Here is a 12,698-nt window from a genome sequence, read left to right as displayed (position 1 = left end):
CCCGATGCAATTTCTGTGTTTCATCAACACTCTGAAGGTCCACAGATTACAGAATGCCTGCAGATGTGCTTTGGAAACTACTACTGGTCTTCCAAGAATCGATCAAAGCATAGACAATTTGAGACGTTACTCCCATGGAAAAAAGTCCCCATGGTGCATGTTGTATTCAGTCCCGATGCAATTTCTGTGATTCATCAACAGTCCGAAGGTCCGCAGATACAGAATGGCTCAAGATCTGCTTCGGAAACTACTACTGGTCTTCCAGAAATAGATCAAAGCATAGACAGTCTGAGACATTACTCCCATTGAGAAAAGTCAGAATGGTGCCTGTTGTATTCAATCCCGATACAAATTCTGTGTTTCGTCAACATTAAGGGTCCACAGATTACAGATTTGCCTCCAGATGTGCTTCGGAAACTACTACTGGTCCTCTAGGAATCGATCATAGCATATACAGATTGAGACATTACTCATATGGAGAAAAGTCAGAATGGTGAGCATTGTATTCAATCCCGATGCAATTACTGTGTTTCATCTACACTCTTAAAGTCCATAGAGTATAGAATGCCTCCAGATGTGCTTCGGAAACTACTACGGGTCTTCCAGGAATTGGTCAAATCATAGACAGTTTGAGACATGACTCCCATGGAGAAAAGTCAAAACGGTGCCTGTTCTATTCAATCCCGATGCAAATTCTGTTTTTCATCAACATTCTGAAGGTCCACACAATACAGAATGCCTCCAGATGTGCTTCAGAAACTACTACTCGTCTTCCAGGAATCGATTAAAGCATATTCATTTTGAGACATTACCCCTGTTGAGAAAAATCAGAATGCTACTAATTGTAATCAGTCCCGATGCAGTTTCTGTGTTTCATCAAAACTCTGAAGGTCCACAGATTACAGAATGCCTCCAGATGTGCTTCGGAAACTACTACTGGTTTTCCAGGATTCGATCAAAGCGTAGACAGTTTGAGACTTTACTCCCATGTAGAAAAGTGCGCATGGTGCCTGTTGTATTCAATACCGATGCAATTTCTGTGTTCCACAAACACTCCAAAGGTCCACAGATTACAGAATGCCTCCAGATGTTCTTCAGAAAACTACTACTGGTCTTCCCGGAATCGATCAAAACGTAGACAGTTTCAGACATATGTGAAATGGAGACACGTCATAATGGTGACTGTTGTATTCAATCCCGATGCAATTTCTGTGTTTCATCAACACTCTGAAGGTCCACAGGTTCAGAATTCCTCCAGATGTGCTTCGGATGCTACTACAGGTCTTCCAGGATTCGATCAAAACATAGACAGTTTGAGAAAGTAACCCCATTAAGAGAAAAGTCAGGATGCTGCCTGTTGTATTGAATCCCGAGGCAATTTCTGTGTTTCATCAACACTCTTAAGGTGCACAGATTACAGAATGCCTCCAGATGTGCTTCGGAAACTACTACTGGCCTTCCAGGAATTGATCAAATCACAGACAGTTTGAGACATTACTCCCATTGAGAAAAGTCAGAATAGTGCCTGTTGTATTCAATCCCGATGCAATTTCTGTGTTTCATCAACACTCTGAAGGTCCACAGATTACAGAATGCCTCCAGATGTGCTTTGGAAACTGCTACTGGTCTTCCAAGAATCGATCAAAGCATAGACAATTTGAGACGTTACTCCCATGGATAAAACTCCGCATGGTGCATGTTGTATTCAGTCAGATGTAATTCTGTGATTCATCAACAGTCCGAAGGTCCGCAGATACAGAATAGCTCAAGATCTGCTTCGGAAACTACTACTGGTCTTCCAGAAATAGATCAAAGCATAGACAGTTTGAGACATAACTCCTATGGAGAAAAGTCAGAATGGTGCCTGTAGCATTCAATCCCCATGCAATATCTATGTTTCATCAACACACTGAAGGTCCACACATTACCGAATAAATCCAGATCTGCTTTGGAAACTACTACTGGTCTTCCCAGAATCGATCAAAGCATAGACAGTCTGAGACATTACTCCCATTGAGAAAAGCCAGAATGGTGAATGTTGTATTCAATCCCGAGGCAATTTCTGTGTTTCATCAACACTCTGAAGGTCCACAGATTACAGAATGCCTCCAGATGTGCTTTGGAAGCTACTACGTGTCTTCAAGGAATCGATCAAAACATAGACTGTTTGAGACATTACTCCCATGTAGAAAAGTCAGAACATAGACAGTTTGAGAAAGTAGCCCTATTAAGAGAAAAGTCAGGATGCTGCCTGTTGTATTGAATCCCGAGGCAATTTCTGTGTTTCGTCTACACTCTTAAGGTGCACAGATTACAGAATGCCTCCAGATGTGCTTCGGAAACTACTACTGGTCTTCCAAGAATCGATCAAAGCTTAGACAGTTTGAGACACTACTCCCATTGAAAAAAGTCGGAATGGTTCCTGTTGTATTCAATCCCGATGCAATGTCTGTGTTACATCAACACACTGAAGGTCCACAGATTACAGAATGCCTCCAAATGTGCTTCAGAAGCTTCTACTGGTCTTCCAGGAATCTATCAAAGCGTAGACACTTTGAGACCTAACTCCTATGGAGAAAAGTCAGAATGGTGCCTGTAGCATTCAATCTCCATGCAATATCTATGTTTCATCAACACACTGAAGGTCCACACATTTCCGAATAAATCCAGATCTGCTTTGGAAACCACTACTGGTCTTCCAAGAATCGATCAAGGCATAGACAGTTTTAGACGTTACTCCCATAGAGAAAAGTCAGAACAGTGCCTGTTGTATACAATCCCGATGCAATTTCTGTGTTTCATCAACACTCTGAAGGTCCACAGGTTTAGAATTCCTCCAGATGTGCTTTGGAAACTACTACTGGTCTTCCAAGAATCGATCAAAACATAGACAATTTGTGACGTTACTCCCATGGATAAAAGTCCGCATGGTGCATGTTGTATTCAGTCAGATGCAATTCTGTGATTCATCAACAGTCCGAAGGTCCGCAGATAGAGCATGGCTCAAGATCTGCTTCGGAAACTACTACTGGTCTTCCAGAAATAGATCAAAGCATAGACAGTTTGAGACATGACTCCCATGGAGAAAAGTCAAAACGGTGCCTGTTCTATTCAATCCCGATGCAAATTCTGTTTTTCATCAACACCCTGAAGGTCCACAAAATACAGAATGCCTCCAGATGGGCTTCGGAAACTACTACTTGTCTTCCAGGAATCGATTAAAGCATATTCAGTTTGAGACGTTAGCCCTGTTGAGAAAAATCAGAATGCTACTAATTGTAATCAGTCCCGATGCAGTTTCTGTGTTTCATCAAAACTATGAAGGTCCACAGATTACAGAATGCCTCCAGATGTGCTTCGGAAACTACTATTGGTTTTCCAGGATTCGATCAAAGCGTAGACAGTTTGAGACTTTACTCCCATGTAGAAAAGTCCGCATGGTGCCTGTTGTATTCAATACCTATGCAATTTCTGTGTTCCACAAACACTCCAAAGGTCCACAGATTACAGAATGCCTCCAGATGTTCTTTAGAAACTACTACTGGTCTTCCCGGAATCGATCAAAACGTAGACAGTTTGAGAAAGTACCCCCATTAAGAGAAAAGTCATTATGCTGCCTGTTGTATTGAATCCCGAGGCAATTTCTGTGTTTCATCAACACGCTGAAGGTCCACAGATTACAGAATGCCTCCAGATGTGCTTCGGAAACTACTACTGGCCGTCTAGGAATTGATCAAATTGTAGACAATTTGAGACATTACTCCAATTGCGGAAAGTCAGAATTGTGCCTGTTGTATTGAATCCCGATGCAATATCTGTGTTTCATCAACGCTCTGAAGGTCCAAAGCTTTCAGAGTTCCTAGAGATGTGCTTCGGAAACTACTACTGGTCTTCCAGGTATCGATCAAAGCATAGACAATTTGAGACATTACTCCCATGGAAAAAAGTCCGCATGGTGCATGTTGTGTTCAATCCCGATGCAATTTCTGTAATTCATCAACACTCTGAATGTCCACAGGTTACAGAATGCCTCCAGATGTGCTTCGGAAGCTACTACTGGTCTTCCAAGAATCGATCAAAGCTTAGACAGTTTGAGACACTACTCCCATTGAAAAAAGTCAGAATGCTTCCTGTTGTATTCGATCCCGATGCAATGTCTGTGTTACATCAACACACTGAAGGTCCACAGATTACAGAATGCCTCCAAATGTGCTTCGGAAACTACTACTGGTCTTCCAGGAATCGATCAAAGCTCAGACAGTTTGTGACATAACTCCTATGGAGAAAAGCCAGAATGGTGCCTGTTGTATTCAATCCGGATGCAATTTCTGTGTATCATCAACACTCTGAAGGTCCACAGATTACAGAATGTCTCTAGATGTGCCTCTGAAACTACAACTGGTCTTCGAGGAATCGATCAAATCATAGACAGTTTGAGACATTACTCCCATTGAGAAAAGTCAGTTAGTGCCTGTTGTATTCAATACCGATGCAATTTCTGTGTTCCACAAACACTCCAAAGGTCCACAGATTACAGAATGCCTCCAGATGTTCTTCAGAATCTACTACTGGTCTTCCCGGAATCGATCAAAACGTAGACAGTTTCAGACATATGTGAAATGGAGACACGTCATAATGGTGCCTGTTGTATTCAATCCCGATGCAATTTCTGTGTTTCATCAACACTCTGAAGGTCCACAGGTTCAGAATTCCTCCAGATGTGCTTCGGATGCTACTACAGGTCTTCCAGGAATCGATCAAAACATAGACAGTTTGAGAAAGTACCCCCATTAAGAGAAAAGACAGGATGCTGCCTGTTGTATTGAATCCCGAAGCAATTTCTGTGTTTCATCAACACTCTTAAGGTGCACAGATTACAGAATGCCTCCAGATGTGCTTCGGAAACTACTACTGGCCGTCCAGGAATTGATCAAATCATAGACAATTTGAGACATTACTCCAATTGCGAAAAGCCAGAATGGTGCCTGTTGTATTCAGTCCCGATGCAATTTCTGTGATTTATCAACAGTCCGAAGGTCCGCAGATACAGAATAGCTCAAGATCTGCTTCGGAAACTACTACTGGTCTTCCAGAAATAGATCAAAGCATAGACAGTTTGAGACATAACTCCTATGGAGAAAAGTCAGAACGGTGCCAGTAGCATTCAATCCCCATGCAATATCTATGTTTCATCAACACACTGAAGGTCCACACATTACCGAATAAATCCAGATCTGCTTTGGAAACTACTACTGGTCTTCCGAGAATCGATCAAAGCATAGACAGTTTGAGACGTTACTCCCATTGAGAAAAGCCAGAATGGTGCCTGTTGTATTCAATCCCGAGGCTATTTCTGTGTTTCATCAACACTATGAAGGTCCACAGATTACAGAATGCCTCCCGATGTGCTTCGGTAACTACTACTCGTCTTCCTGAAATCCATTAAGGCATATACAGATTGAGACATTACTCCCGTAGAGAAAAGTCAGAATGCTGCGTGTTGTAATCAGTCCCGATGCAATTTCTGTGTTTCATCAACCCTCTGAAGGTCCACAGATTACAGAATGACTCTAGATGTGCCTCTGAAACTACAACTGGTCTTCGAGGAATCGATCAAATCATAGACAGCTTGAGACATTACTCCCATTGAGAAAAGTCAGTTAGTTCCTGTTGTATTCAATCCCGATGCAATTTCTGTGTTTCATCAACACTCTGAAGGTCCACAGGTTACAGAATGCCTCCAGATGTGCTTCGGATGCTCCTACTGGTCTTCCAAGAATCGATCAAAGCTTAGACAGTTTGAGACACTACTCCCATTGAAAAAAGTCAGAATGGTTCCTGTTGTATTCAATCCCGATGCAATGTCTGTGTTACATCAACACACTGAAGGTCCACAGATTACAGAATGCCTCCAAATGTGCTTCGAAAACTACTACTGGTCTTCCAGGAATCGATCAAAGCTCAGACAGTTTGAGACATAACTCCTATGGAGAAAAGCCAGAATGGTGCCTGTTGTATTCAATCCGGATGCAATTTCTGTGTATCATCAACACTCTGAAGGTCCACAGATTACAGAATGTCTCTAGATGTGCCTCTGAAACTACAACTGGTCTTCGAGGAATCGATCAAATCATAGACAGTTTGAGACATTACTCCCATTGAGAAAAGTCAATTAGTGCCTGTTGTATTCAATCCCGATGCAATTTCTGTGTTTCATCAACACTCTGAAGGTCCACAGATTACAGAATGCCTCCAGATGTGCTTTGGAAACTACTACTGGTCTTCCAAGAATCGATCAAAGCATAGACAATTTGAGACGTTACTCCCATGGAAAAAAGTCCCCATGGTGCATGTTGTATTCAGTCCCGATGCAATTTCTGTGATTCATCAACAGTCCGAAGGTCCGCAGATACAGAATGGCTCAAGATCTGCTTCGGAAACTACTACTGGTCTTCCAGAAATAGATCAAAGCATAGACAGTCTGAGACATTACTCCCATTGAGAAAAGTCAGAATGGTGCCTGTTGTATTCAATCCCGATACAAATTCTGTGTTTCGTCAACATTAAGGGTCCACAGATTACAGATTTGCCTCCAGATGTGCTTCGGAAACTACTACTGGTCCTCTAGGAATCGCTCATAGCATATACAGATTGAGACATTACTCATATGGAGAAAAGTCAGAATGGTGAGCATTGTATTCAATCCCGATGCAATTACTGTGTTTCATCTACACTCTTAAAGTCCATAGATTATAGAATGCCTCCAGATGTGCTTCGGAAACTACTACGGGTCTTCCAGGAATTGATCAAATCATAGGCAGTTTGAGACATGACTCCCATGGAGAAAAGTCAAAACGTTGCCTGTTCTATTCAATCCCGATGCAAATTCTGTTTTTCATCAACATTCTGAAGGTCCACACAATACAGAATGCCTCCAGATGTGCTTCAGAAACTACTACTCGTCTTCCAGGAATCGATTAAAGCATATTCATTTTGAGACATTACCCCTGTTGAGAAAAATCAGAATGCTACTAATTGTAATCAGTCCCGATGCAGTTTCTGTGTTTCATCAAAACTCTGAAGGTCCACAGATTACAGAATGCCTCCAGATGTGCTTCGGAAACTACTACTGGTTTTCCAGGATTCGATCAAAGCGTAGACAGTTTGAGACTTTACTCCCATGTAGAAAAGTGCGCATGGTGCCTGTTGTATTCAATACCGATGCAATTTCTGTGTTCCACAAACACTCCAAAGGTCCACAGATTACAGAATGCCTCCAGATGTTCTTCAGAAAACTACTACTGGTCTTCCCGGAATCGATCAAAACGTAGACAGTTTCAGACATATGTGAAATGGAGACACGTCATAATGGTGACTGTTGTATTCAATCCCGATGCAATTTCTGTGTTTCATCAACACTCTGAAGGTCCACAGGTTCAGAATTCCTCCAGATGTGCTTCGGATGCTACTACAGGTCTTCCAGGATTCGATCAAAACATAGACAGTTTGAGAAAGTAACCCCATTAAGAGAAAAGTCAGGATGCTGCCTGTTGTATTGAATCCCGAGGCAATTTCTGTGTTTCATCAACACTCTTAAGGTGCACAGATTACAGAATGCCTCCAGATGTGCTTCGGAAACTACTACTGGCCTTCCAGGAATTGATCAAATCACAGACAGTTTGAGACATTACTCCCATTGAGAAAAGTCAGAATAGTGCCTGTTGTATTCAATCCCGATGCAATTTCTGTGTTTCATCAACACTCTGAAGGTCCACAGATTACAGAATGCCTCCAGATGTGCTTTGGAAACTGCTACTGGTCTTCCAAGAATCGATCAAAGAATAGACAATTTGAGACGTTACTCCCATGGATAAAACTCCGCATGGTGCATGTTGTATTCAGTCAGATGTAATTCTGTGATTCATCAACAGTCCGAAGGTCCGCAGATACAGAATAGCTCAAGATCTGCTTCGGAAACTACTACTGGTCTTCCAGAAATAGATCAAAGCATAGACAGTTTGAGACATAACTCCTATGGAGAAAAGTCAGAATGGTGCCTGTAGCATTCAATCCCCATGCAATATCTATGTTTCATCAACACACTGAAGGTCCACACATTACCGAATAAACCCAGATCTGCTTTGGAAACTACTACTGGTCTTCCCAGAATCGATCAAAGCATAGACAGTCTGAGACATTACTCCCATTGAGAAAAGCCAGAATGGTGAATGTTGTATTCAATCCCGAGGCAATTTCTGTGTTTCATCAACACTCTGAAGGTCCACAGATTACAGAATGCCTCCAGATGTGCTTTGGAAGCTACTACGTGTCTTCAAGGAATCGATCAAAACATAGACTGTTTGAGACATTACTCCCATGTAGAAAAGTCAGAACATAGACAGTTTGAGAAAGTAGCCCTATTAAGAGAAAAGTCAGGATGCTGCCTGTTGTATTGAATCCCGAGGCAATTTCTGTGTTTCGTCTACACTCTTAAGGTGCACAGATTACAGAATGCCTCCAGATGTGCTTCGGAAACTACTACTGGTCTTCCAAGAATCGATCAAAGCTTAGACAGTTTGAGACACTACTCCCATTGAAAAAAGTCGGAATGGTTCCTGTTGTATTCAATCCCGATGCAATGTCTGTGTTACATCAACACACTGAAGGTCCACAGATTACAGAATGCCTCCAAATGTGCTTCAGAAGCTTCTACTGGTCTTCCAGGAATCTATCAAAGCGTAGACACTTTGAGACCTAACTCCTATGGAGAAAAGTCAGAATGGTGCCTGTAGCATTCAATCTCCATGCAATATCTATGTTTCATCAACACACTGAAGGTCCACACATTTCCGAATAAATCCAGATCTGCTTTGGAAACCACTACTGGTCTTCCAAGAATCGATCAAAGCATAGACAGTTTTAGACGTTACTCCCATAGAGAAAAGTCAGAACAGTGCCTGTTGTATACAATCCCGATGCAATTTCTGTGTTTCATCAACACTCTGAAGGTCCACAGGTTTAGAATTCCTCCAGATGTGCTTTGGAAACTACTACTGGTCTTCCAAGAATCGATCAAAACATAGACAATTTGAGACGTTACTCCCATGGATAAAAGTCCGCATGGTGCATGTTGTATTCAGTCAGATGCAATTCTGTGATTCATCAACAGTCCGAAGGTCCGCAGATAGAGCATGGCTCAAGATCTGCTTCGGAAACTACTACTGGTCTTCCAGAAATAGATCAAAGCATAGACAGTTTGAGACATGACTCCCATGGAGAAAAGTCAAAACGGTGCCTGTTCTATTCAATCCCGATGCAAATTCTGTTTTTCATCAACACCCTGAAGGTCCACAAAATACAGAATGCCTCCAGATGGGCTTCGGAAACTACTACTCGTCTTCCAGGAATCGATTAAAGCATATTCAGTTTGAGACGTTAGCCCTGTTGAGAAAAATCAGAATGCTACTAATTGTAATCAGTCCCGATTCAGTTTCTGTGTTTCATCAAAACTATGAAGGTCCACAGATTACAGAATGCCTCCAGATGTGCTTCGGAAACTACTATTGGTTTTCCAGGATTCGATCAAAGCGTAGACAGTTTGGGACTTTACTCCCATGTAGAAAAGTCCGCATGGTGCCTGTTGTATTCAATACCTATGCAATTTCTGTGTTCCACAAACACTCCAAAGGTCCACAGATTACAGAATGCCTCCAGATGTTCTTTAGAAACTACTACTGGTCTTCCCGGAATCGATCAAAACGTAGACAGTTTGAGAAAGTACCCCCATTAAGAGAAAAGTCATTATGCTGCCTGTTGTATTGAATCCCGAGGCAATTTCTGTGTTTCATCAACACGCTGAAGGTCCACAGATTACAGAATGCCTCCAGATGTGCTTCGGAAACTACTACTGGCCGTCTAGGAATTGATCAAATTGTAGACAATTTGAGACATTACTCCAATTGCGGAAAGTCAGAATTGTGCCTGTTGTATTGAATCCCGATGCAATATCTGTGTTTCATCAACGCTCTGAAGGTCCAAAGCTTTCAGAGTTCCTAGAGATGTGCTTCGGAAACTACTACTGGTCATCCAGGTATCGATCAAAGCATAGACAATTTGAGACATTACTCCCATGGAAAAAAGTCCGCATGGTGCATGTTGTGCTCAATCCCGATGCAATTTCTGTAATTCATCAACACTCTGAATGTCCACAGGTTACAGAATGCCTCCAGATGTGCTTCGGAAGCTACTACTGGTCTTCCAAGAATCGATCAAAGCTTAGACAGTTTGAGACACTACTCCCATTGAAAAAAGTCAGAATGCTTCCTGTTGTATTCGATCCCGATGCAATGTCCGTGTTACATCAACACACTGAAGGTCCACAGATTACAGAATGCCTCCAAATGTGCTTCGGAAACTACTACTGGTCTTCCAGGAATCGATCAAAGCTCAGACAGTTTGTGACATAACTCCTATGGAGAAAAGCCAGAATGGTGCCTGTTGTATTCAATCCGGATGCAATTTCTGTGTATCATCAACACTCTGAAGGTCCACAGATTACAGAATGTCTCTAGATGTGCCTCTGAAACTACAACTGGTCTTCGAGGAATCGATCAAATCATAGACAGTTTGAGACATTACTCCCATTGAGAAAAGTCAGTTAGTGCCTGTTGTATTCAATACCGATGCAATTTCTGTGTTCCACAAACACTCCAAAGGTCCACAGATTACAGAATGCCTCCAGATGTTCTTCAGAATCTACTACTGGTCTTCCCGGAATCGATCAAAACGTAGACAGTTTCAGACATATGTGAAATGGAGACACGTCATAATGGTGCCTGTTGTATTCAATCCCGATGCAATTTCTGTGTTTCATCAACACTCTGAAGGTCCACAGGTTCAGAATTCCTCCAGATGTGCTTCGGATGCTACTACAGGTCTTCCAGGAATCGATCAAAACATAGACAGTTTGAGAAAGTACCCCCATTAAGAGAAAAGACAGGATGCTGCCTGTTGTATTGAATCCCGAAGCAATTTCTGTGTTTCATCAACACTCTTAAGGTGCACAGATTACAGAATGCCTCCAGATGTGCTTCGGAAACTACTACTGGCCGTCCAGGAATTGATCAAATCATAGACAATTTGAGACATTACTCCAATTGCGAAAAGCCAGAATGGTGCCTGTTGTATTCAGTCCCGATGCAATTTCTGTGATTTATCAACAGTCCGAAGGTCCGCAGATACAGAATAGCTCAAGATCTGCTTCGGAAACTACTACTGGTCTTCCAGAAATAGATCAAAGCATAGACAGTTTGAGACATAACTCCTATGGAGAAAAGTCAGAACGGTGCCAGTAGCATTCAATCCCCATGCAATATCTATGTTTCATCGACACACTGAAGGTCCACACATTACCGAATAAATCCAGATCTGCTTTGGAAACTACTACTGGTCTTCCGAGAATCGATCAAAGCATAGACAGTTTGAGACGTTACTCCCATTGAGAAAAGCCAGAATGGTGCCTGTTGTATTCAATCCCGAGGCTATTTCTGTGTTTCATCAACACTATGAAGGTCCACAGATTACAGAATGACTCTAGATGTGCCTCTGAAACTACAACTGGTCTTCGAGGAATCGATCAAATCATAGACAGTTTGAGACATTACTCCCATTGAGAAAAGTCAGTTAGTTCCTGTTGTATTCAATCCCGATGCAATTTCTGTGTTTCATCAACACTCTGAAGGTCCACAGGTTACAGAATGCCTCCAGATGTGCTTCGGATGCTCCTACTGGTCTTCCAAGAATCGATCATAGCTTAGACAGTTTGAGACACTACTCCCATTGAAAAAAGTCAGAATGGTTCCTGTTGTATTCAATCCCGATGCAATGTCTGTGTTACATCAACACACTGAAGGTCCACAGATTACAGATTGCCTCCAAATGTGCTTCGAAAACTACTACTGGTCTTCCAGGAATCGATCAAAGCTCAGACAGTTTGAGACATAACTCCTATGGAGAAAAGCCAGAATGGTGCCTGTTGTATTCAATCCGGATGCAATTTCTGTGTATCATCAACACTCTGAAGGTCCACAGATTACAGAATGTCTCTAGATGTGCCTCTGAAACTACAACTGGTCTTCGAGGAATCGATCAAATCATAGACAGTTTGAGACATTACTCCCATTGAGAAAAGTCAATTAGTGCCTGTTGTATTCAATCCCGATGCAATTTCTATGTTTCATCAACACTCTGAAGGTCCACAGATTACAGAATGCCTCCAGATGTGCTTTGGAAACTACTACTGGTCTTCCAAGAATCGATCAAAGCATAGACAATTTGAGACGTTACTCCCATGGAAAAAAGTCCCCATGGTGCATGTTGTATTCAGTCCCGATGCAATTTCTGTGATTCATCAACAGTCCGAAGGTCCGCAGATACAGAATGGCTCAAGATCTGCTTCGGAAACTACTACTGGTCTTCCAGAAATAGATCAAAGCATAGACAGTCTGAGACATTACTCCCATTGAGAAAAGTCAGAATGGTGCCTGTTGTATTCAATCCCGATGCAAATTCTGTGTTTCGTCAACATTAAGGGTCCACAGATTACAGATTTGCCTCCAGATGTGCTTCGGAAACTACTACTGGTCCTCTAGGAATCGATCATAGCATATACAGATTGAGACATTACTCATATGGAGAAA

The sequence above is a fragment of the Schistocerca gregaria genome, chromosome 6 (genome assembly GCF_023897955.1).
Source record: "Schistocerca gregaria isolate iqSchGreg1 chromosome 6, iqSchGreg1.2, whole genome shotgun sequence".
Lineage (NCBI taxonomy): Eukaryota > Metazoa > Arthropoda > Insecta > Orthoptera > Acrididae > Schistocerca > Schistocerca gregaria.
This window is presented reverse-complemented; position numbering follows the sequence as displayed.